Raw genomic sequence first — 23,954 nt, 5'->3', positions numbered from 1 at the left:
AGTGATAATGTCACAATAATTTGTAATAACAGACCGCGAGTAAAAAAGCTATGTACAAGAGATATTGCGTTTAAAGAGATATCACAGGTACTCTGTTCAGAGAATAGAGGTTATCACGTACGCTGAAATAAACTCCATTGTTAGGATGGTTCTGAAAGAAAATGCTATTACTGCGTTATCTGCAATCTCTTTAATAATCTCTTTTAATTGTGCCAAAAACATCACGGAACATACAATTTCATCTAGATTCATGCTCTTTCATTTATTCAAATACTATAATGTACTCATAAATTGGATTGAAACTATTTTAACTGTAATTTATTTTTGTACACCATATTTAAGTACTGGTACCATCACTATTCGTCGAAAATTATATACTCATAAAATATAAATCAAATATTATAAATAACATAATTTCATAATTATTGGGTTTAGTGGATCCACCGGTAACAATCTAATACTACTTTTACACTATTCAAAACTGTTTAAACTATGATTAGACATGAGTACTTTATTGTGAAAACTAATATAAATAAGGTAATATATCAAAAGGATCGGGTTACAAATGTATTCGGTCACCAGTGTTAGCTGTTGCAACACCTTCTGTGCTGTCCCATACTGCCGAGTAGTTAGTAAAAATATTAGTTTATTAAACTCTGAGAAGAATCAAAATACTTTACTGGAATAATTTGGAATAAGAGTTTGTTTCTTTGTTTTATATCGATAACATTAAAATAACTTATGACATAGCTAAAATCACACCTGTTAAATGGATTAACCCTTTGCACTCCTAATCTGAAACACAGATACATACTTTTCACTCCTCTGTCCACAGTCCGTGGACAAAGGTCATTTCCCTATATGCTCCAATTTTTTTTTACCGAAGTCCGTGTCGTTGCACTCCTCTGTCCACGCTCTGTGGACAGTGGTGTGTTATATTATTACAATTTTTTTTAAAATTTTTGTATTACATTTAGAGAGTGCTGCTATTGTTGGTATGTTTCAGAACTATGTAATAAACAATATTTAACTGGTTTATTAATTACAATTTTAATTATTTGTTCATTATTAACCTGTGAAATTAAGCATTGCTTTGTAAACTAGACTAATGCCAATACATTATTTTATTTATAAATGTATGGTTATTTGAGGTTGTTTATTTTATCTGAAATATAAATAAGAAACATATAGACTATTATTGATATATGTTTACTAGAGTCTGGGTGCCAGCTGACCGGATGAGAACATCCTAAGGGCACATCCAATAAAAAATCCACGTGGGTGGATTGCACGCTGCCTGAGATTAAAGCTTTCATTGGTGTAATCCTTAATATGTCATTAAATGTAAAGCCAAAGATAGAGGAATATTTTTCAACCAATTTTTTGGTCTTTCAACCATTCTTTAAAAACATTTTCCCGGGAGAGATTTCTCCAACTCTTTTGGGCTCTGCATATTAGGCCCCCACAAAAGCACTGGTCCTGTATTAGGAACATTGGCAAGATCAGGGAGAATAAAAATGTTTCTAATGTACTTAGAAAAACAGTTCCAAAGGTATTTCTGCCCTTCAGAAAATCTAAGTTTGGACGAGAGTACAATTGGTTTTAAGGTTCGCTTGACTTTTAAAGTATACAATAAAGACAAACCCGTAAAGTGGGGCATTAAAGTGTTTGTAGTGAGTGACTCTACATCAGGATACATATGTGCATTAGAACCATACATGGGGTCTGCCATGACTTCTCAACTTGTTAAGCCAGACCTATTAGTTACTACAAGAATTGTGTTAACAATGTTGGAAAAATTGCATAATGCATATGGAGGTGTAGACGGTTATACATATTTTTACAGATATATACTACACTAGTGTTGAGCTTGCGAGGGAATTGTATGAAAAGAAAGTACATATTACTGGCACGATTAATAGGAATACAAAAGGTCTACCCGAGGTAATAAGGAAAAACCCAAAATTAAAGAAGGGGGAAATTTTGTCCTTGAGAAAGGACTCATCTCAAAGGAAGAGAACCCGATTGTTTTGTGACACCTATCCTGAAAAAACCAGGACTACACCCTAGAAACTGTTTTTCCAAGGTATCACGCCTTGAAAAAATTCAAGAATCAATAAGTGTTTACATACTATTGAAAAGCTTTTTATTTTTGCTTGTAATTATTCTTTGTATAAATAATAAATTAGTCAATTCTTTTCTACCAATTGTTTTTTGGGCTCATTATACCCTTTTAATTTCATTTTAAACAATTTTTGTTGTATATGTTTGCCTTTTTTATAATTTTTATTTATTAAATAATGCTTTTTATTATGTTTTTAAAACCAATACATGGAAAAATATATTAAATAAACGATAGGATAAATCAAACAGTAAAGTTCTATCATAAAAGACCATTTAAATATTGTCCATTTAAATAGCCCTTTAATTAGGTTGATGAAGGTTAGTGCCAAGAACATGCTGGAGTGGAAATGGAAGCCATGTCCAGGTAAGTGAGGAGTGGTGGGTAATAATAATGGTGTCCACGCTCCGTGGACAGAGGAGTGTATGAACACTACTCCTGCCAGACTATCTGGAGTGCAAAGGAAAATGTCCTGTGTCGACACTCCGTGGACTGAGGAGCTCAAAGGGTTAAACATCTGAAAACACTATCATGCAGATTATACAATCAACTTCAGTTTAATTAAATTTAAATTTAATTATTTCAAATATAATTGTTTTGTACAGTATACGCATGTGTAATTTTATTGGTATGATACAGCAAAATAGTACTATAGTAATATGTTTTACGAAAATTGTAATGGAACCTATTACTAGAGTAAATAATAAGTTCTTTCTAGAGCAGAGTCCTTTTCACAATAACTTCCTATTGGTCCTTTGATTGGACATTGCCACCAGTTGATCTCTCGAAAACGACACCTCACTCTCATAACATATACGTTACGTTACTTAAAAACTTGACAGAGTGGTATTAAAAAAGAATTTAAAATGTTATGTTAATGAATTCAAATGTATCTAGGATATTTTCAGTAAAAAGTAAATAAATGTTGGGTCTGTGTTGTAGACCTTTTTATGATGTATGATGAAAATTTTAGGTATTAGAATAAACCAGTTTTCTTTGTCTTTTTAGTTTATATTGCTTATAAAACGTTGCTACTGTTGAAACAAAACACTCACTTTTTTTACTAATAATGAAAACAGCGTTTGAAATAGAACCTCTTCTATTGTATATGGTGGTATTTGGCACTTAATATGTTGTGTGCCCAATTTATATGTTTACCTAAAAGGGGAAAAAAAACGTAAAATCTAACTTTTGATTTGGAGTCTAAATAGGCGTAAATACTCCCAATATTTCATGTTGTTTCCGTCGCTACGGAAGTTTTGATGAAATTTGTGTTTCTTAATTTTCTACTTTAAATAAAAAAAAGTGTGATCTGTTTAAAAGTGGCAATGCTATTATGAACGTAAAATATTTTCAGCTAATCCGTAAGAGGGTAGAATGGGATCGCGCGCGGAGCCCCAAGTAGCACAGTTAGTGAATGTTGGCGTGCAGCATAGTCTCGTGTTGGTTCATTAAAACCACCAACACTGTTATTACACCACGGATAACAATGAAACCCGTGTCGACGTAGGTAGAGCATGTCAAGCAAGTGCCGTGATTCAGTTAGTGTTAGATCGTACTAACACGATAGTTCTTGTATGTCTTGTTGATCGTGTAACCCTTCGCCACGCACTTATAAATCCTCTTAGATATTGTGATCCACCTTACTTACGATAAGACGTTAACTTTAACAACCAGTGAAATTTATGTATTTGTATGTACCGGGTGTCTTAAAAATCCCCCTCCCCGTATTAACTTTGTTATGTCTAGACAAGGAATGATTTACTTCCTGTCCTGTTAATATCTGCCTTACAATAACTTTAAATATAATTGAAAATGTAGGAGCTTTTAAAAAATTATCAAATTATCACTTTAATTGGCCACCAAATTTGATAGAGTAACATTAGAAACCTCTTGTTTACGCCATTCTTCATTCTTTTTATAATACCTTTAAAACGAGGTGTCAAGTGCTAGGAGTTCCTATTTTAAAAGTTTTACTTATCCCCAAAATACCCCCATTTTTCTTGCAAATATATACAATTAAATTGAATAGTTTTTAACTTATTTAAAAAAAAAACATATATTTAAACATTAATGCTGAATATTAAAGCTCAAGATAAACTATGAATCTGGAAATACTGCTTTTTCAAAGTTATATAATTTTGTCTTGTACAGGCATTAATAATTCACAGACATAATATAATAATATAAATTAAGTCTGTAATGTAGTATGTAATGAATAAAGCATTATTCATTCATATCACATGGATATACTTATAAACATTTTTAAACTTATTAGAACAATTTTTTTCCAAATGCTTGAATTTAAAGATTAATTCGAATATCCAAAGGCAAAACAATTTTGTTTTATAAATATTGTTAACTTTTAATAATAAAATACATATTTTGAATTCAAATGGGTTCCCATTTATCTTAAATTATTTAAGAGTACTTGGCTGAGCGTAGTGAAGACTAATATTTTACTAGCAACGAAAATTCCAAAGTTTGTCTGTCCGCTCTTTGTCTGTAAACACTTTAAATAACTGATTTTTAGTTAAATTATCTTCCCATTTTTTTAGAAAGTTCCCCCTTATAATACTTTCGTCTTCTTTTCCTTCCCACACATCATACATTCGTTATAGAACCCATTGAAACCCAAGAGGGCCTAGCCCCTTGATAAAAATGTAATTCAGCGATTAAGGTATAATGCGTCCTATATTCAAGCTATCTCAACGAAATTTAGCATATTTATTCTATTTTACTTGATAGAGTAGTTTAAAGTTTTTTTAAGTCCATACTACATTTTACATCTTAATTTAGGTTGTGAAATACATTCGTTAGTTAATAAAATAAGCTTTTATTCCACAAGATGAAAATATGAAGATAAATGGATCACATAATGTTAACATCTAATTGTGAAGGACTACGCTAGTGGACCTGTACCCCTTGGAAGTTGGCAAGTAGCCGTGATTCCAGTTTACGATCCGCCTCCTCCCTCTCACCTTGTTACTTGGACCGAATAAATCTATCTGCAGAACCTGCCAATGCCTCTTAGCAGGCTTGGTCTTCATAGCATTATCACATCCACGTTACTTACAAACTTTTGTTGGTATTGTTAATATTACATAGACAGTATAACCATACTACTCAAGAACTAAATAAAAAACCACATGTCACAGACCACCAGTCAGAGCTACCGGCTTCTATAGCAATTCAAAATAAAGCTTTATATTTCAACGTTTGGTGCAGTAAATAATTCCTTTTTACGAACGAAAACAAACTAAAGTTATTAAGCGTTATAAGTAAGCTTTTATATTTTAGAAAACAATGTTTAACAAAAATTTGAAACCGTTCGAATGTTAGAGAAACCAAAAGAATTATTTTTAGCTATCTAAGAGATTCAGTAACGGCAATTATTATGTAGTTGAATAGGCTATGAAGGTTTCTTTCTAGTATTCACTGTTAATTTACAGAAAATCGATTAACAAAAATTTGATTATTTACTAATTTAAGAATTTATCTTTTTTTGTTTACACAGCATTTATCTGACTTAACTTGGTACATTAAGAACTATTATGGATTTATTTTTAATTTTAGATGAACATACTCGATGACTTTTTTGTTACAGGGGTTTTTATAAAAATCATAAACATTAAAAAAATAAATGTGGCCATAGAATATAAGCAATATTTAAAATGTAAATGATGTTTATAAATTCTACATTCTCTTTAAACATTTAAATTAAATTTTAAATATTTTAAAAATTCTTGAAAATTAATTTTACCAAATAGATTGTTATACCAAAGATCGTGAAAATGCTAAGTGAATCATCGGTCTAACATCAGAATTAGTGTTGGGAAGTGGATGATTTAAACTGTACATTTTGTGGCTTTTATTTGAGATTAAACCGGACAGCTTAGTTAGGCGATAAAAGTCAACCCATCAATCTAATTAAACACATTGAAACAAATATGCTCACTTGTTAATCAAACGAAGGCTTTATTTGTAGAGTTAAACCAAGCATCCTCTTGATACGCTTTCTTTGATGAAACTTTTTAAATGTTTTACTGAATTAACTGACAGGATAATATACCAGCACTTTTTAAATACTTTAAGTGGTGATATTTATGTTTTAAATGCAACTGTATTTGGAATCACTGAGGTTTTAATCCCAATTTAGTGAATTTTACTGCTGAAATTACTAGAATTTTAATTATTTTGTACTGTAGGAATTATTACAGTAGCATTACGGCTATGCCCCACTGCACTTATTAGAGGAGCCTGTTAAATGTAATCAACCTTTCTGTATGAACATTGTTTAATTAGAAGAGAACTATATATTATTGAATGTACAGACTATTTTCAATTGGTTTCCATTTATAGTATCAAATCTTAGAGTAAGTTTGATAACGACAAGATTGGCTCAGAGTAAGAACCTATCTAGACGAGAAAATAAAAAAGTTAGTAAACATAAAAAACAGCAAATATAAAATAGTAGATATAACAGATATAAAGTTTCTATTTAACTTTTCCTATAAATTTATAGAATGTTGTTAAACTCATCTTAGTTATCTTTTGACAGAATTAAGTTTCTCATACCTGTACATATATTCTTGTTATTGAAACAAGGCAAATTCTACTATGTAACAAAAAATACTAAGACCGGAATAAACTATAGTGGCATGAAATATGCACATTCTAGCAGATTTTCTTGTTTGTGATTCTCTCAAAACAGCAATATTTATACAAGAACAAAGGTTAAGATTTGCGTGCGAAGCCGTGGGTAACGGATAGTATATTATAAATTATAAATATATATGCAGTATGCGTGCGTGGAATGGTAGAAGGGCTATGTGAGGTTCGGAATGCAAGCAATTTAAATTTATTGTAACATCTGAATATATTTTTAACTTTTTTTTGCCACACTCAATATATTGAGTGTTTTATATTCTTAAAGACTCATATTTTATTTGGAAATATCTAGTTCAAATAAACGAAAAGTACAATTGTTTTTTATATTGCTTTGAATTATAATATTTCAAGTAATACTAAACATTACATATTAGATTTATAAATGATTAGTCTTTTATCACACTAATGTTCTTTAAATAGTTAATCTTTATTACATGTTCCAAAATTCATAAATATCAAATTAAAAAGTATTGTTTGGCTCTAAAAATCTGCTTTAGCCTCTCAAAACGATGTTTAATAAAAGTTACATTTAAATACATACAAATATTATATTCTGTTACTAGTTTTTGTTTTTAAACTCATAACGTTTAGGAGGCCCACATAAAACACTACTTACTTTAAAGGAAATCTTTTTCTACCACCATTATTTAGTTACCAGAACATAGTCTCTACACTCCACACGTCTAGTGCAGTAATTAATTACCAGTTAAGGATGGCAGGATCATAAAAATATGATTTGGATTGAGAGAGATGTTTCTCGATGCTTGTTTCTTTTAGTCTATGAATCTTCTGTTGAAACAACTGTCAAACTCTAGGTTTAATTTCCAAGATATCTCTATCAACGGCGGGCAAAAACGGTAGTACTACAGCAATCTTTTTGACAGGCCTCAATTGGATGTGTCGATATGTTTTTGGGCTAGATTCAGTATGGGCTTTAATGTTCGAAAACAATACTGTTTTCTGAGGAACGTAAAATGCAAACGAAAAATTGTTGTTTTCGGATGTAATATTGTTCTGTGACTAGAGTGAAAACTTGAAGTATTATACCATTTAAACTATCAGGAGATTACATAATATATTAATGGGCTTTATATTTAACCCATCTACATCACCTGTTCTGTTCAACTCCTGTTCTCTTTTTAAGATTATTATACAAACATCTAAGAAAATTGTATTACAGTTTCATGCAAACATGTCATTCCTAAATACGAGTGTGCAACTAAATCACAATACAAAAATTTACTGTATTGATGTGAAGTGTCATAGCACATTTCAAATTTCTTCTTTTCAGGTACATAGACACAATTTTCTTTATATTGCATGAAGTCTAATTTTTTAGGAAACTGATAAAAATATTAGTTTTATTATTTTAAGTGTTTTTAATTAATTGATGTTCCAATTTGTCTAGTTGATAAATTTTATAAATGTATTTCATTTCAAAATTAATTTAAGTAATTCTATTTATAATTTATAATTCTATTTATAGTGTTGTCTAAATATAAATCTAGAAAATAATAATATATTGATCGATATGATAAAATATTTTAATGTTATTGGAAAGTGTCTTAGGATAGATATTACAATTAAGATAGTTTTAGCAAAGATATTTTATTAACATATATTAAATAATATAATAAAATTATAATAATATTTAAAAAACCAGACGAACTATAATTTCGATAGCAAGGCGGTCGTTGTTAGAAGGAACTAAGAAAAGAAAAACAATCCCTTGAGACAAATGCGTTTATCATGTAATTGGACTGTCAGCCAAACATTTCTTCATATCTTATACCGTTTGTACATGTGTTGTTTTCCATCCTATACAGTAAACGAGATTTTACACTACATATTCTGCTCTTTAATTTTAAAATATGATATTTTCAATTGGATAGGCAAAACATAAATTTTGCGTGGTTAATTAGTAAACTAATTAAATTGAAAAAATTACAAGAGGTGATATATGTTACATTTTTAGATTCCTAATACTGCCATAAAAAGTCGTATTTCATACTATAGAAGAAGAAATAAGATCGATTTATTTTTTTAACCCTGCTTGAATAGAAAAATAAATACATCTTAGGGCGAATTAATCGTCAAGTTTTAAAGCAGATGAAAATGAAAATGTAAGGTTTTGTAAAGTCGTTATTTCCTAAGAAATAAAATTGCATCGCATACCGTAGAATGATTGCAGAATCAGTGGTGGTCTGAGCACATTCTTACTTACAATACTGATTTTCATTTTTAGATTAGTAATTTTCTTAAGGAGTGTTTCCTTCAAACTTGATAAAAAATACAAAAAATGATACAATTTATGACATTTATGTTTGTTTATGTCAAGCTGGAGTCATTTTATTGTCAAGGCGTTCTACGGACAGCCAGACAGACTAGTACAGGAACAATTTTTCAGACCCAGGTAGATAGAAGAGAAAATCTGCAGACTACTGAGTGACTTCAATAACTTTCAGTCAAATCCAATGGATACGTGACGTAAGTAACGGTACATGTCACGCCAACATTACGCGAAATGCACCTTCAGCGAACTAATTCTTGTCTATACAGATTGAATTTTCTCAAAAAATTTAAAGTCTACACATAAAATAAATATTGAGATATCATAAGTATAGTTAGGCTAAGTAAAGGCTTAGCTAATTGCATATTATCAAACACTTACATTATCATGAAGAAGTAACAAAACATACAACATTTAAAGTACAAAGTCCAACTCCTTCCTGAGATATAAAGAGGAAAGCAGACGCAGGCAGATAAGTAGACATATAGAATAGGAATTTCCAGAACCCTTAAATGTTGGCTATGCAAAATGTAGAAAATTTCAAGTTTATAGATAAATTTATTCTCGATTTTACCCAACATGCATCATTATTAACGTTTATCTTGTCTGTAATAAAATAATCTGATACGGCAGAGTATCAAATGAACCAATAGAATGTTACGAAATTCTTACCAACCAATTCAAAAATACCTTTATAATATTTAGAAGTTAGTTCTTTGCAAAATCGATCACATAAATATATAGTTCTCTCTTAACTAATAGCAGTCTAACGTTCTTTGGAAGTACACCTTCATTAAAAAAGGTTTTTCCAAAGTAGTAAGTCTAAAAACTACTTTGTATTTGGTTTTTATTCTGTTTCAGGATTTTAAATAAGTGTTAAAATAAGCTAATGGCAGATAATAAGGACCCATATTAGGCTTATAGGGGTTCTAATAGTAATTATTTGTACTATTTCACATATAATTTGCAGAGTAAAGCATGAAATTCCATAATTTTTTTCAAAAATTTAAGTAAAAATGGGAGGTATCCATACTCACACTATGGCTTTATGGGTCGTAATGATTTAAGACTTTTTAACTTCATGTATGCAATATAATCTACTCTACTAAATATTTATAGGTCTACCAATCATTTCAGATGCTTAATTATAAACAAGGGGGAAAATATTCCATTAGAAATCAAATAAACTAAAAGTAGGTTTCTGACACTGTCTACACTAAGATTCTTGTTTGGCTATGTACTCTGTGATTGTATATTATACATTAATAGTAAAAATTATGAATTTACTCAACCTTTCCTGTATGGTCATGACATAAGCATGCAAAATAGGTTCGTGCTGAAACACTTTATTTTCTGGTAGTGGCATATTTTTTATTCATATAATTTAAGAAAAATAATATGTAAAATTAAATATAATTATTTAAATTAAGAAATTTAATATAATAAAAATAATCATTTTTTATCGGTATTGTAAAAATTTCTAATTTTTTCAACAGTTTTTATTTAAGACTGATGACATAAATTGCCTTCATTAACTGTATGTGATTACACAAGGAGTGATCTGGAAAGCCTTTCTACATTTCTTTATTCAGAGCAGATATCTATTTACATTGGAAAATATATCAATTTTGCGTATAGTTATTGTTGTTATATTTGGAGTAATCTTGTTTAGAGATTTTTGTGATTGGTATTTTACATTTTTATTACATGCACTCTTACAAAATTTTGTTTTTATCGCTATATTTTCTTGTGTATAAATTTGTTATATCAGAAGGTACAAACAAACTTTTATATTAAGTATCGTAGGTGATCAAAGCCCTGCTGCATCGGTGTAACCTTTGTCAGATGTTCAGGTCACTACGACACGATACACTTAACACATAAAAAAATCAATCCCATAAATTTAATTAGTTAAATAGAGCTATAAGCACGATACGAGAAGTATAACGTAGTAAAGACTTATTATAATTATTTATATATAAGTTTAAATTATTATTATAACCTTTACAAGCTTATACCAATTCAGTATATGATACTTTAAAAACTTACCTCAATATGATATTATGTTAAATATAAATGCACCAAGCCAACCACGACACTGGTTGCTCTGGTATTTTATTTCACTGTGCGACTTTGAAGTTTAAAATATACTACGTTTTATATTAAACCAGAAATACCACTCCAGTATTATATACAGCAGAGTCAGTATCGTATTACATTACGTTGGCAATCACAAATCACTGATTACACCATAATCCAACTAATAAGTTTATTATAATTTATTTCCCTTTTTTACTGATATTTAGATAAAAGATGTTTCCTTTAATGCAACGCAGCAGACGCCTAGGCGTGATATCTGTTGATTGCTAAGACAACACAATAACGCAAATCATAAATTGTAAATATATTCGTATATAAATATTTAGTACTACACATATGCCACTGGATTTATAAAAGGAAGTGGTTGATAACAGAATGTATCTCTTACTATTCAACTGTGTACTGTAGACCGCATTTCAAAAATAGTACAAATATTCTTTGGAATATTTTAATCATTCATTTACTTTATTTTTAAGTAAATAGATGAGCACTAAGTTAAAACATTTATGGACAAGAACACTATACTAATATAAGTTAGAAATACAGTTATTAAAACGAAACTTGACTCAATATAAATGTTGAATTTTTCTCCAATAAACCTTCTTCTAAGTGCAGCATCTCAAATCTGACACTGTCACAGACTTGAATCCTAATATTGGAAGAGATACAAATAAGTTCATGAACTTCAAAAAAGATCCTAATCTACGAAGAAGTTAAAAAGAAACTCTTTCCATCGTTTCGACACCAAAGACAACCTGACAAAATCTAGCATCTCTTCAGATATTTCTAATTCATTAGATATGTGGTTGAGCTCGCTTTAATCTTCTTCGTCACCGACTTTTTCAGATCTCTTCAGACGCAAATGTCTCCAGAGTCGCGGAGTCAAGTCTGCGACAAGTCTGATTTCCATTTCACTAAGAGTTAACTATACTTTTTCATTTATTTAAATTTATTATTTATTTAAAAAGTAGGCAAATTATACTTATTATTAACTCTGCTATTAATAGATTAAAAATTAGATTATCAAACAGAAAAATAAATATCAAAGTAAAAATGAGAATAAGGATTTAAATAGAAGAAACAGGTCCCTTATGTAACACAAGAGAGGTTTGGCCAGCGTGCACAATATACGGTGAAACCTTTTTTTGTGGCTGCCACTGTGGTTTTACTGTGAACTTTACCACTTTTGATACTGTCGTGGAGAGTTGGAACAAAGTCAAGGCAGTCATGAGGAGATTTATCTTAGTTTCCAGCTTGACAAAGTAACATTTAGTTGAGTTTTTTTATTTCCAAGAATCATTAGGTATGCAAGGAATAAAGCTGTTTTCTTAATACAATAGAACACAGTTTGTAAAGGGAGACAAATAATTTTAAAGAAACACCTGCACAACACTCACAAAGAACTATCGAAATAATTTTGGTGGAAAAATCTCTTCTCACTTTTTATCTAGGTTCTGAACATCTAAAGTTAAGTAGTTAATTTAGATCCAGACTCAAGTTGAGATTTATTATAAATATGTTTCAGTGTCTAATTTAGCTTATAGGTAAATTTTGAAAATTAAAAAAACTTAATGCTTACACCGAAAAAATAACAAGATTTTTATTTAATATTATTTTTGTATAATCAGTTCAAAAACTCCATACACCTAAGGAATGAGTTAACCCACAGACGGACGGACTTCCTGACACTAAAATCATAACGACTGTTCTTTGCACCGAGAGGAACCTATGTATTAAATTTCAAGATATTTCACATAATTGCACTTAAAGGAAGATAACAACACGAGTTTCATAAGGCTCTGTTGGATCCTTAATAATAACTTTAAATTTTAAAAAAATTCCATTTTTATTTAATTACTTTTTAATGTGTTAGAAATCCCAAAATCCCTAATAATAATATCAGATAAACTCAGTATAGCACAGTTCACAACTTTATAACTTTATTAAATAAAAAAAACGCTGTAAACCACAACTGTATTTTATATATATAACTAATGGCAATGTTGTGGTTTGAGAGATAAAGGTTAAAGAGGGTTTATAGGATGAAACTTTGCAGTCAAACTAGCTAGAACAACGTCCTTGTTTATTATAGCAAGGCAACAACACATATATTTACCCCAGGCCCTCATGTCAGTACTAATAATTATTACAACACACATGATTCCACATTATTTTTGAATGAGCTTGATAATTCTTTCCTTGTAGTATAATATTTGTATTGTCAGTTACTTAGACTCGTTAAAGAATTGATCGTACCATTTGTTCAATTAAAGATTTAAGAAACAAGAATGTACACAGATTTATATCTAGAAGCACATAAGTATCTTGAGCTTAGTATCTTTAGACTGAGTTTATCTCCATGTATCTTAGATAAAACAATTATAAGCCACGTGAAAAAGTAAATGAATGAAAATTAAATCAATTTGACGCAGGGTTCACCGACCAATGTAGGTTACTGTAACAAACTCGGAGAATCGAAATAAATACATTAAATCGTTATTAGTATTGGGCTCAAATATGAGTGATTGGGAATAAATGATAACTATTTATCCTGCAAATTATTAAATTTAAATTTTAGTGTTAGTTGCGTTAAAATGGCCTGTAATAAACAAACGGCTTTCGGTCATCGAAAATGTTCAGTAACGCTCAGCCAATGGATGCCATGTAGATCCTTATTAAAAAAAATGTCATTGAAAAAATTCTGAATAGCACCAAGTTTTTAATAAACATTGTAATTGGTTTCTATAAATAGATTAAACTCTAAAATAGAAAAAATATCTTTCTTATCTGACTGTTTGTGAAGACTATTTCCTCATTTACAACTTACTGACAGAACCAATTTGGGTTATTAATTGGATATAAAAGTATTACCTGAATTTAAATTCTTCCAGCATAATTCATGGTTATCTAAGACAAACATAATTTGACACTATTTTCACTTAAATACAATCGTATTGGTTTCATATGTAATTTTTCCCGCGAAGGTCTAAAATATTGTAAGAGTGGAGTAAAATCAATTTAGTTCCACGAACTGAGGTGCCGTGAGAGTAATTAATGAGCTTAGTTATAACGATGGCAAACAAAGCGGTAATGGATGGGTGGCAACATAATGAGGTGTCCATCAGCACACCATTGCGTTCACAGCCGCATTATTAACAGGAGTGATGCTGCCCTGCCTCCCACCAAACTTCGCTACTTATTACGTGCCGTCACCACCTGCCGAGGAATATATTTATTACCAATAGGTCAGCACACTATTTCGTTTTTAGCATATATATTGTAAATGTCACTTCTGGCTTGCTATAAATAAATTAAAAGTTTAGAAACATGTAGAGGAAACCTGGTTTCAGTTTATAAATGCAGAATTCTATTTCTACAGCGAGTGTTGGGGTACAATTATCTACTTAGCTTGATTCCGAATGAAATAAAGAAAGATAATTTATTTGTGTACTGGAAATTTATTATTTCTTGTTTGTATGCAATTTTATTCCAACAAATTAAAAAATTTGAAAGATAAGAGTTAAAATGTTTGACATATGTGACGAATAAATATTTAGCTTAACATAAATTTAATTGAACATTTTATGATTATTTTCACCTGTGTAATACAGTTTCGGATAGCCAGCGAAGACAGTTTTAACAGCATGTGTGTATGTACATGTATAGTTTTAATACATTATAATGTTAAAATAACTTATTTATTCACAGATAACAAATTTCGAAAGAGAGTTTTACTAAATATGTTTATTTCAAATTTGTTCTGCGATCACAATGTTTAAAGCTTACCATTTTATCTTACATTGATTATACTTTGGTATAAACGAGTAGTAGTGTATGAACTAAAAGTACTAAACCGTTATCACACAGACTAATGTGCGAGACATTATAGGTCATAACCCGAATATAACGCGACATAGTCATCAATGGTTATATAGGACACTATAAATGTGGTTCTCTTAGCTTAGTTGAGCCAGATAGTAGTGTTTTATGATCAAATATTTATGTGCGATATATATATATATATATATATATATTTATATTATATATATATATGGAGCTTCTCACCAATATATTAACTTCCAACCCAAGTAATTGACGAACTATACGCTCAATTAGTTATTTTAAACAAAAGAGTAAAATTTACCGTCAACATGAGGAAAATGGCAATATGATCTCCTGTGTCACCTATTTTCGCCTATAACTTTATTAAAGAATGTAAAAAGCCTTAATCAGTATGAACTTCTCGTGGAGTCGATGACATTTTCCCATCTGAATACAATGAACTTAATAATTTTCTGTCCCAAACAAGCAGAATTCCTCCCTCCATTAGCCTAACCATGGACGTAGAAGTTAAAAAATCCCTTTCCAGAAATGCGTGTAGTAAGAGACGTCCTTAACACAGCACTTTATCGTAAGAAACCATACGCCGGCCAAAATCCATACTTCTAATGAAACTATCACAAATGTTTTAAAGAGGGAGTCGCATTCTTTGATTTACAGAGTAAACCGCTTGGGCTCAGAAATAATAGGATAAAAGAAGATTGGATAATAGGATAAAAAAAATTGAATCGGATCTTATAAAAATGGAAATTCTCAGGCTAAAACAAACAAGTGCGAAGCAAACAATAGAAAACATTGATGTTGACCATCACTTTAATGTTTTCTATTTTTTCAGATGACGTGCCGTGGGAGCACAGGAAATTCCGACATTTATTTTTGCGTTAGCGATGGTGTTTAAGGTCTTGTTTGTCCTCATGGTTTATGTGCAGTGACTAGTCTGGGTTCATTTTGTTTGGTTTATGTCAAATATGGCACTTGTTTTGTAAGTGGCAGTCCATTGCAGCAAAATGTAAGTACATGGTTATGTAATTATATTTTTACATGCACCTGAGGAAGAGAATGGATTTCCATCCTCGAAACGTTTTGTTATACATTACGTTTAACATAATGTACGACAATTTCAGAAGTTTCATTGTCCTATCAAACGATTTATTGTCAATAAAAAACTGTCAACAAAACAAAATTATTTTTATATTACTACGTTTTAATGTGGTTTTCTTTTAATATGTTACATTTTAAATGTATCAGCGATGGGTTTTTATATTATTATTATATCTAAATATATTTGCATTAAAACACATTATACAACTCTTTAGCATTTATTTAATATAAGTTGAATCTATAATTTTTTTAAAATTGCATTTATATAGAAACCATAGCATATTTCCAAAATGAAGGCGAATAAGTGATAATACCGTAATATTTTATAGTAACTGACCACAGTAAAACAGCTGTGTACAAGTGATATTGCATTTAAATAGAAAGCACAGGTATTCTGCTCAGAAAAGAGAGGCTGTAATGTACGCTGATATAATCTCCATTGTTAGGATTGTTATGAAGGAAAACACTATTACAGAATTATGTAATCTCTTTAATAACCTCTTTGAATTATGCCAAAACGTAATGTGAAACATAAAACTTAATACAGATTCGTGCACTTTAATTTAATCAACTATTGTGATACACTCATAAATTGGATTAAAATATCTAATATTTTACACGCCATATATTTTAGTCAGGTAGATTAAAATATTAGTAACATCCCTATTTGACGACTGAAAATACTCATAAATTATGAGTGAAATATTAGAAGTAACATAATTCCGTAAATATTGTGTAGCGGCTCCGTCGATAACAATTTAAGACCGCACAATTTTCACTATTCCAAAACTATTTAAACTTTGATTAACAACAGTTGCTTTAACGCGGAACTAATTTAAGTACCAGATAACATATTACAAGGATCTGATTATAGATACCTCCGGTCATCAATGCCAAATGGTTTTATTATTTTTATATATAACACATGAAAATATTTGTTATTCATTAAATCCTTATAAAATTCAATATGGTCATATAAGCAAATATTTTATTTATTAAATAAATGGTTGTTAAAGATTTACCTTTCGGAAGTAAGATGGGACAAAATATCAAAGAGAATAATTATAAACGTGTGACGATGGGTTGATGTACACGATCAACACGACATACAAGAGCCATCGTCTAACACTAACAAAATCACGGCACTTGCCTGACATGCCTTACGTACGTCGGCACGGTTTTCATTGTTACCCGTGGTGTAATAACAGTGTTGGTGGTTTTAATGAACCAACACGAGATCATGCTGCACGCCAACATTCACTAACTGTACTACTTGGGACTTAGCGATCCCATTCTACCCTCTTACGGATTAGCTGGTAACATTTCACTGTCATACGCTAGATCTTTTGTAATTTGGAGGGGAAAATTAAGCACACTTCCTTTAAGCTTGCTCAGCGTGGGAAAAACGCGAAAATATTTAAATGATATATGCATATGCCTATTTAGACTAAAAATTGAAAGTTTAGATTTTACTTTACTCTCCCCCCTTCATAACAGTAGTTGAGTTTTAAAAGCATCCACGAGTAATGCAATGATATTGCCAGTTAAAGAAATTATAAATATGTTATCCATATCCGAATGCCGAAGTTGCAGGTTTTTTTTACTTAGATTGGAGAAGAACTATATAATTGTTATATGGTAGACTGTATAAAATAAGGCCGTTTGGCAAATGGTGACACTGATGGGGGGGGGGTGGGGGGGGGGGGGGGTGGGGGGGGGGGGGGGTGGGGGGGGGGGGGGGTGGGGGGGGGGGGGGGTGGGGGGGGGGGGGGGTGGGGGGGGGTTGTGAGAGACGTATGATGTATTCGTTAGGTTGTGTGCTAAACTGATGGCCCGATACCCGTTATTTTAATACGAACGCTCTGACGACACCTGTTTCCACTACTACCATTGATTTATATGACTATACGAGTATTATTATGACATACTGTTGCAATTACAAATTAATTATATCACACCGATCAAAAGTTAATTATCTTGCTTTTTGGTCAAATGATAGTGAATGTCACTTCATGAGATTTGTTTGAACTTTAGTGAATATTTAGATTGGTCTTCTGGTTAATAATGACGGCAACGAGACTGATGCAGGATAAAAAAACTTGAACACAAACTGAGCACAATCGTGTGAAATTTTATGGTGGTGAAATCAGTTTTTTATTTGGATATGTCTATGGTAAATTGATACCTCTCTAAGACAACTCATCTCAATACAGAATTGTAGAAAAGCTATTTTTGATCACTGAAATCTTAGGCACTTAAAGTAGGCAATTTAGGTAATTTTTTAATGATGCCCGAATAAAAACTGCTAAAGATAAAAATTTGAAATTTTTACAATACGAAGATTATGTATAGTTTTTGGGAGTTAAAACATATTTTAAATATTTCAAATAATGAATTTTTCCTTAATTATAATACAATTTCTTTTACCATTAACGTGTTACTCTCATTCTGAAGCTAAAATGCTTTGCAAGAAAGTATTTTAAATTCTTATCCCAGCGTTTATTGACATATAGCGAAAGTTGAGTAAATTCATACTGTTTGTTATTCATGAAAACTATTCAAGTACGCAGTACATAGTCAAACAAGAATCTTAGTGTAAACTATGATTCTAACCTATTTTTTTTTAGTATATTTGACCTCAAATTGAATATTTTTCCACTTAGTTATTAAGCACCTAAAACGATTGGTGGTTTCATATACATTTAGTAGATGTTTACATACATATTGCAAACAGACAATATTGCATACATGAAATAAACATTTTATAAATCATTACGTCATATAAAACCAAAGTGCGAGTATGGGTACTTTTATTTTGCGAATTATGTGTGAACAAGTACAAATCATCAGTTTTAAAACACTAGTCCTCACATAGGTCTTCATTGTATGTACTTAACGTCTTTTAATATTTACTAAAACACCTGAAAAACCAAATACCATGAATTTATGGATTTCCTATTTTAGAAAATGTGTTATATCGTATCAGTTAATTAGTATTTAGACACGATGATGATGGTGCCTGTGTTTATCTCGACAATGAGTTGAACTATAAACTTGAAATGTGTTTATTTTGCTTAGTTAACATTAAAGATTCACGAAAACTTCTCTTTTGTATGTTTGCTTATTGAGCTGTGTCTGCTTTCTGCTAGGTATCTCAAGAAGGAGTAAAGCTTTGGATTCAAAATGTCGCATAGACAACTTCGGATGTACCTCAATAATATTTGTATTTGTAGAATTGAAATGTTTCGATCAACTTCAATGAACATACACAAGAATTAGTTCGATGAAGGTTTATGACGACTATCCATGGGATCTGACTAAAATGTATTTAAAGTATATCACTCCGTAGGCGGCAAATTTTCTCTTCTGTCTGCCTGGAGTCTATAAAACGTCTTTCCTCTCTATTTGCCAGTCTGCCTTTCCGCAGAACTCCTTGACAATGAAAGGGCTCCAAAAATAAAGTAAAAAATAAACAATTGTATGATGTGTTTTAAGTTTGATTGAAATCTCAGTGAAAAGACCTGATGGTTTGTAAGCGTCATGGATGAGATAGCTCTATAAACTGAGCCCGAAGACATTCTGCAGGCAGATTTATTTGGTCCAGGCAACGAGGTGAGAGGAACGATTTGGATCGTAAACTGGAATTACGGCTATTTGCCAACTTCCATGAGGCACAGCTCCATTGGCAGGTCCTACAGAATTAGTTGACAACATTTTGTGATCCATTTATTTTTATATTTTCTTGTGATGAAATCAAACTGTTTTATTAACTAAAAAGATATTTTAAACTCTAAATTAAGATTATTATTATTATTATAAAAGTATGTGATATATTGTATTAAAAAAATAAAACTACGTTAACTAATAAAATAGGAAGTAAGACACATCGCAACCGTGTTTGTAATACAACACATTGCGCACAAAACAAAAATATCCAGCATTATTTCATACTTATGTAATAGCTCCCGGTTAATTGTTAAGAAGACTTATTAGCCCTTAATTCATTTGTTGAAACAAGACTTCCTTTACCGTTTATTTTTTATCGTCTAGCCACATTATATTGAATCTGGTTACATTCTTAGCATGCGCGAATAAAATCAAAATTATAAATTTCGTTAAAATAGCATGAATATAGAACTCATTACACTATAATCGCTGAATTAGGTTTTTATTAAGGGGCGAGGTCTCCTCAGTTCCAATTGAATTCAATAAGGAATTTTGATATAATATGTTTTAGATTTTCATATTTATATTATTTAGTATGGCTCTCCTTATATATGCTCTGGCTAGTTTGAACCTAATATTTTTCATATAAGTATAATCTTGTAAATGCGTTTGTTTCTAAATTGAACTGGGATGTTAACCCCAGTCCTATCTAAAAAGTATGTCAAATAATTATACTAAATCGCTAGTACCCAACAGTTCATATTTCTCTTCAATCGTTAACAATTTCACTATCACTTTCCTCTGATAAACTATATTTATAACATATCTGAAGAAAATATTAAAAAGGTATTTATACAGCCATTCAGCATACCATAAGACAAATAACTACTAAAATTGCATGAATACGTTATAAAATTAAAACCGATAGACCCCAAATATGTATACTCTTATTTAAAAGCAAAAGGGGCCGTGGCCCCCGTGGGGTGGGCCTTAAGCCCCCAAACAACTTGAAACTGATAAAAAAATTATTATAAACACACATGACGAAAACTTAGTCTCTATAAAAGGTAAAATTCTTAAATATCAAGAGAAATGAAGCACCACAGAGCTCTTATGGAGGCACATTAAGGAACTACTGGGGTACCGCAGCACCCCAAGGGCTCAGCATCCCTTTTAACACGAGCGAGCTCTTAACGTGGCGTAAACTAGTATTTTATTATTTTAAGACCTCATAGGACCTATAGAAAAGATCAATGGCAATTCTTTGGAATTTAAATTCAGTTGATTCTAAAGAGTATCAGACAACTGGGTAATAAATCTCGGCATTAACAAAATTGCACACGTTTCCCTCAGATAGTTGTTTGATTGTCAAAACTAATTTAATGAAATCTACTTAAAACAGACAATTAATACCCGTCTACGACAATACTACACAGGCTAAAATTGAATCATAGCCCCGATTGACACATACGTAACAACAGTACATTGATAGTGAGTTATGCATAGTAAGTAAATCATTGCTATATACAACTGAAAATTCAGGTAACCATTAACATGCAAATCACCGACATATTCAATATATTACCTTTCTAAACGACTACAAATGGATTGTGCAAGGTATGGAGTCCCCAGTGTAAAGTTTGTCCCAAAGGAAGCAGATACGCTGTTTGGTTTAATACTTCTACATCCTATATTTAATGATTATGTGAAACCGGCTTTGAAAAAGTACATAAACTCAGAATTAAATAATAATTTTTAATGTTTAATGGTAATAAAGTTAAAAAGTAAAATAATTGTTGTGTTCTTTATAGTCCTAAGATTGAGGTATATTCTTACTGAATGTATTGTTTTTGTTAACAAGCTTACTCCATCCTTTCAAAATATAGATGGAAAAATATTTTAAACATTCGTTAAATTCATTAAATATTGTTGTGCTGCCATAAAACAATGTTTAAACAGATTTAATGATTGTTTAATTACCAACAATCTCTGTGAGTTTATATTTTGCAACTTGGGACCAAGATGTGATTTTTCGTTACTTTAGAGTCCAGTGAGGAATAGCCGTAACCATGCAGTAATAATAACTATAGGACAATTATATTTAAAATTTAGTAATTTCAGTATAAAAATAGAATAAATTGGGTTTGAAACAACAAAGTTTCCAAATATATTTGAATTTCAATAATAAATTTATTAGTATTGATTAAATTTTAACTAACTCTATTATCACCTCAAAATATTTTAAACAAAATTTTGTTTGTTTTCTTGTCAGTCAAATAATTTAGAAATTGAGAACTTTTCATCAAAGAAGGCGTAGCAAGAGAATGGCCAATTTAGTTCCTGTAAATGGAAAAGGCAATCTACAAATAAAGGGTTTGTTTAATTAAAAACTGAGCATATTTGTTTTTAAATGAGTAATTGGATTGATGTGTTGACTTTTATCGCTCAAAGCTGTCCGGTTTAATCACAGTTAAAAATCACAAAATTTACGGCATAAAACACTTACCTCTCCACTCACATTCTGATATTAGGCTGATAACAGTATTTTTATGATTTATGCATATAGCATTCATAAACTTCATTCATGTCATAGATATTATTTATATTTCAGTGTAGTAAATTTTTTCAAAAATGTTTCTGATTTACACAGAAATGTCTGTCACAAGAAAATTCATCCTGTTTGTTTATACAATGTTAAAATTATTGTAAACCCATATTGAAAGTCTTGAAACTTAATGCGATAAATTAAACTCAGTTAGTAGAATTCTTTGAATAGAAAAAAAACGGGTTAGACAACATTAAAATTGTTGTAATTTGATTTTCTGTAAATTAACAAAGAATACCAGAACGTAAGATTCAAAATCCACACAACAAAATTACAATTTCCCCCACTGAATCTTTTAGGGAATTATAAATATATATGTTGGGTTTTCTAACATTTGATTGCTTCCAACTTTGTGTTTTATAAAGTTATTCTGAAATATAAGAACTTAAAATAAAAATTGTTCTTTGTTTCCGTCCGCATAAAGGCGTTGTCTACTACACAAAACGTAGAAATATAATGTTTCACCTTGTATAACTACGGCAGCCAGGTGTAATATAACCACTATGTGCTAACATACGGTAGCTTTGACTAGTGGCCTGTGAGATATGGTTATCGACATTGCTGCTCATAGCTTTAGAACTTCCATTTCAATTTATGTATATTGAAAACTGTCTGAATAATTAATATAGTGCAGGGTATTCCTTAAAGATATTAAAATACTTTTATTTATTTTAGTATTAGTATATGAAAAGCGAATTCATACAGGAGAAGAGCAATATAAACTATGTGCCTGTTTGTGTATCTGTGTTTCAGAATATATTAAGAACGAAATGATACTTGAAGCATGTTATGCGATGTCGTTTGGTTTACTTTATAGTAGTGAAATAGAAGCAGTAGAGTATCTTTACAAAAGTTTTTATTTTTATTTAAATAGCGCTTACTAACAATTCATGATGGCTGTGCCATGAAATCCCCCCTTTTGGCGATCCCAATCTCCAAAACCTACCCATCTGGAATGTGCTTTAATTCCAGAAGCAGTGCATGAAACCGGTTTAAGGCCTGTATGGGTTTCGTCTGTTTGATATTATTATAAAAAATATCATTGTCTATGTCTGCAATCTTTTTGTACCTATGGGCTGGATTTTCAACATGGCATAGCTAAAAGGGTCGACAATATTCAAGATCGTCTGAAATTTGTTGGGGAGTGGAAACGGTTCAGCGTGAGGAGTAAGTTATGTTGTTCTAAGAGCATAGGCAAGGAAGCTAAGCTGTTACCTGACCTCTGGGCTATTGAATGTCGAGAAAGGTTTTTAGACGTGACTAATACATCTTTGACCACGAGCAAAGTTACACGCCGCTTACTATACACAAGCATAGACCCCGCCTACCAACCCGTTGAATTCTTTCCTACAATCTCCTAGCCTCAACGAACCCGCCACTCTCTATTCTCCTTTTTTGTTTAATATATTCTCATTAAAATAATTTATTTAAATGATTTGTTTATACTAGAAAAAAGAAATTAAATAAGCTATAAATATTACTGGCCAAGCGTTAGCAGAGCCTACCACTCGAAAGGGTGGAGAAATTTCGTTTCTGTCTCTCTGTGCACACGATATCTC

This window comes from Homalodisca vitripennis, chromosome 3 (genome assembly GCF_021130785.1).
Source record: "Homalodisca vitripennis isolate AUS2020 chromosome 3, UT_GWSS_2.1, whole genome shotgun sequence".
NCBI classification, from domain to species: Eukaryota; Metazoa; Arthropoda; class Insecta; order Hemiptera; family Cicadellidae; genus Homalodisca; species Homalodisca vitripennis.
This window is presented reverse-complemented; position numbering follows the sequence as displayed.